The sequence below is a fragment of the Microtus pennsylvanicus genome, chromosome 9 (genome assembly GCF_037038515.1).
Source record: "Microtus pennsylvanicus isolate mMicPen1 chromosome 9, mMicPen1.hap1, whole genome shotgun sequence".
Classification (NCBI taxonomy): domain Eukaryota; kingdom Metazoa; phylum Chordata; class Mammalia; order Rodentia; family Cricetidae; genus Microtus; species Microtus pennsylvanicus.
This window is the reverse complement of record NC_134587.1, coordinates 23,385,858-23,389,854: the sequence shown is the minus strand read 5'-3', so window position 1 is coordinate 23,389,854 and position 3,997 is coordinate 23,385,858. Positions and strand designations below refer to the sequence as shown.

General features: G+C 45.0%; 2 non-coding genes across 2 annotated transcripts; one reads left to right on the top strand and one right to left on the bottom strand.

The window, feature by feature from the left end:
• The first annotated feature begins 2,904 nt into the window (after positions 1 to 2,904).
• Trnaa-cgc (transfer RNA alanine (anticodon CGC)) lies at positions 2,905 to 2,976 on the top strand. The gene has a single exon. It is a non-coding gene; the product is annotated as a tRNA-Ala (tRNA).
• Positions 2,977 to 3,235: 259 nt separating this feature from the next.
• Positions 3,236 to 3,306, bottom strand: Trnag-gcc (transfer RNA glycine (anticodon GCC)). Its single transcript has one exon. It is a non-coding gene; the product is annotated as a tRNA-Gly (tRNA).
• Positions 3,307 to 3,997: the final 691 nt, after the last annotated feature.

Below are 3,997 nucleotides of genomic sequence, written 5' to 3'. Positions count from 1 at the left end.
CTGAGCAATACCTGCCAGATCATGTGTGCTCAGAGCTGAGACAAGATAAGCGAAGGTAGTACCAGAGACAAACACCACTTGCTTTAGAAAGAGATTTGAGTTGCGTCTAGTGGTGTAGGCTCGAGGTGAAAGGCTGAGGCAGGGGGATTGAAAATGTAAGGTCTGTTTGAGCTACAGTCCATGGCCCATCCTGGGCAAGTGAGACCCTGTCCCAGAAGAAGAAAGTGAAAAGGGGACTGGGAATGCATCTCAGCTCAGGAGCTGAATAGCTGCCCTATTATCTCTAAGTTCAGTATACATTATTGGGAGTGGGGGGAGCGCTCAGAGTAGCGTTGCACATGCGTGAACATGTGTACACATGTGTGTATACATCTCGGTATCAGGTTTTTGGTAGGAAAAAAAATCTGGGAATATAAGAAAATACTCTCCAACCGAATGTAATGTAAGGAATGTAAGGAGCATAGGAGACAGACTGGTCTGTTTGAGTGTGGTTGTTTGGATAGCTTGGTTGTTTTTAAATTCTATAGTTAGGGATATCTGATCAGCCTTTTCAAACCTTGAGCTTGCTGAGGCTCAAGGTTTATTTGCATACTAAATGGATGTGGTTCAAAGAGTTTTCTGAAACACGCCTCCTTTTTCATCTCTCCATTAACACAGTCGTGAAATGGTCCGGTAAGTTAAAGCTATCTTCCTGAGCTAAGCCAGACCTGTGATACCACGTCACAGTCCCTGTTGGTTTCAGAGCATCTGCCTTCTCAGGTGAATCTCCAGGCAGTGGTTCTCAACCTTCCTAACACTGCGACCCTTTAATACAGTTCCTCATGTTGTGGCCCCAACCATAAAATTATTTTTGTTGCTACTTCATAACTGTAATTTTGCTACTGTGTGGTGTCTCATTTCCTAAGACCAAACACGTATTTCGAGATCCATAGGTTGAGAACTGATGCTTTAGGGACTCGGGGTCTGTGGAATTGGAGGAGTAGCATTCAAGATGAGGTTTCCCTATACTTAGATCTGAAATCTTCAGAATTACCGAGAGCCCAGCCTAGCAGCATGTGCCTATTATCCAAACACCTAGGAGGTAGACAGAAGGATTGTCCAAAGTTCAAGACCAGCCTGGGCTACATTTAAGATTCTGCCTTAGAAACCACAAAAGCGGAATTACCTGAGAAAGAACTATGAGAAAGGAAAGGTTTCAGGTAGTGGGTAAAACAGACAGAAGATGAGGAAAGGCACCCCAAGGAATTCCAGAGCAAGTACCCAGCAATAGCAAGCACCCCCAGTTTCCCTGGTGAAAACCTTGGGATAGAGACCTGGATCTGCCTCCGATTTCTGATTCAGGATCAGCTTAAGAAATGTGTGTCTGATGCCTTGGGAAGGAACACCTGGGCATTCTTAGGTATATATTAGACCTCCTTGATAGCTGTCTAACTTGTTCCCCTGAACTCCGTTTTTCTACAGCTGAATTAGATCCAAGTGAGACTTGTTCTCATTAAAAAACCCGAATCGGAATTATCATTTGTTTAAATTGTTGTGAGCAAACATGGTCATTTACTTATTCTTAACGCAGGGTGTGATTATGAAGCTTGTGGTTTACCCAGTCACTTTGACATTTCTGCTTTCCGCTCTGCCTTTTGCAGAGCTGACCTCTGCACGAGCCAAGGGCGAGGCAACTCCAGGCCCAGGCTCTGCTGCAGCCTTTTGGCCTCAGCCTTACAGGTTGATGGAAATAAACTGACGCAGCCCCATCTACACCAGGTACTTACCCTGCGGCCATTAGCATCAGAAGCGGCTACCACAACGCCTCTCCTCCTGGAGTGGAATCTGTTTTAAATGCACCTGGAAGGAACACACACCTTACTTCACTCAAAGATAGCCGGCTCATCGGATCATCTAGCTTGCTCCCAGCCGACTGAAATTTTAGGGCGGAGGCACGATTAGGTCAGGGAATGTGGAGGGCATTAAAAGAGTTATATGCATATCAACTAGTTAAACGTGCATCAGCCAATCCAACTGGCCCAAGGTGTAAAAATCAAAGTACTGGAAAGACTATCTAGAGAAGGTTCTCTACCCTACCCCACTTATCCTTTATACACGCCTAAGCCACCAAGAGGGGGACAGCATGGTTTTGTTTCAGCCTGAGCCTCATGCAAAAGAAGAACAAATAGCAAAATCATTCTTCAGCTGTAAAAAGTGGCCATAACCTCCATCTAAAGAATCTCTGTGGATCTGGTCCTCCAAAAGGCAGAGCAGGAAGGTTAAAGTCACTGGGTAAAACGGAGTTTTGATGTGGTTTTCCTGAGACGTAGGGGGTTTCCAAAGGTGCAGGATGCCTAGATAAATCTATAAAACTCTTAAATGCAGAGACAGGCCTATGCAGCAATAGGTCTTTTGAGTCATTTGAATGGTGCCCGCAATTCCTCCTCCTCCACCACCACCACTACCACCACCACCGACCCTCCCCTAGCGGACTTGACCTCCTGGTAGAAGTCCGGGTCTGTAACCTAGCTCCGGGGAAAAAAAAAACTCAGCACCACTCAACAGGCCGCAGGGATCTCCGGCGCCTGCGCAGTAGGCTCACGGAGTTGGGTTCGGTAAGGAATTGGGCGGCGGGGCGGTCCAGGCCCTCTGGTTGTTCAAGGCTCCCGGCTCCCGCGGACCCCGGCGAAGCCGGCTCGCAGCCTTCGCTGCGACTCGCCTGGTGGCTAAATTTCAGCTGCTGGTTCGCTGCAAGAGGCCGGCTCAGGGGCAACAGGAGCGCAGCCTAAAACGAGAGCACAAAGAAAGAAATGCGCCGTAGAAACTTGTACTAGGATGAAGTCAGACCAAATCCTTGTTCTACGCGTTAGAGCGGCGCTCAGTTGCATGAATGAGTATGCTTGTTAAGACTGATCCTGCGGGCTGGGGGATGTAGCTCAGTGGTAGAGCGCGCGCTTCGCATGTGTGAGGTCCCGGGTTCAATCCCCGGCATCTCCAAGCAGCCGCAAGGGATTTAATTTTTTTTCTATCTTTACCAACGTTTTGCTCACAACTAGCACACCGAAAAATAAAAAACAAAACAAAAAGGCCAAGAAAAATCTACAAAATATGGAAAACAGATACGTGTTTGCTTGCTCGAAGAGAAAGTGAAACGAAAGATTCAGAAAGAAAACTCGTACTTCCGTTCCTCATTAATGCTGATAATTTCACAAAAACAAGATTTGTGCGCCAAGAAAAATCTCAAAATATCTCACATTGCATTGGCCGGGAATCGAACCCGGGCCTCCCGCGTGGCAGGCGAGAATTCTACCACTGAACCACCAATGCAAGCACACAAGAGCCACTTCTCTCATACTATACTAGGAGCCATTCAATTTGTTAATTGTGTGTTCATTCAAAACTCAGAAAAAAAATAGAATTTTCTTCTTACTCTTGTTCAATTTTTATCTCTTACATACATTGTATTTGGATTATTTTTTGTCAACCACAGGATTTAGAACATGGCACAGTAATTTTAATTCAATGATCTCTAAATACTGGCAAAACATTAACATTTTAAAATTCTCACTGTTCTAACTTTTGTTAAACTTTAAGTTTTCTTGTTCTTGACAAAGGACACAAGTGAAGATTTTGTATTCTGTAAAGGATTACATGATCACCGGCCTGTGTATCCCACCCCTTTTGGTTTTCATCAATTGTTTTAAATACTCAGACAAAATTACACAGTGGAAAATTTTCAGAATTGGGCATAGGAATCACGGATCAGAAACTTGGAGTTATGAGGAGAACGCCGAACTGTCACACCAACCCCCACAGAACTGGGAATCATTACTTACTCTAACCAAGTGACCTGGATTCTCTAAATTGTCCCTGTTTCGTTTGTGGAATGACAGTCCCAGGATCCCTTTCAACTCAGAATGAGTCTGAATCTGCGCTTGTTTTCTTGGAAAGGGGAATTGCAGAGGAACAACCAGTATAGATAAGAATCAGGTAACAGGAAAAAAAATGAGTTCAATGT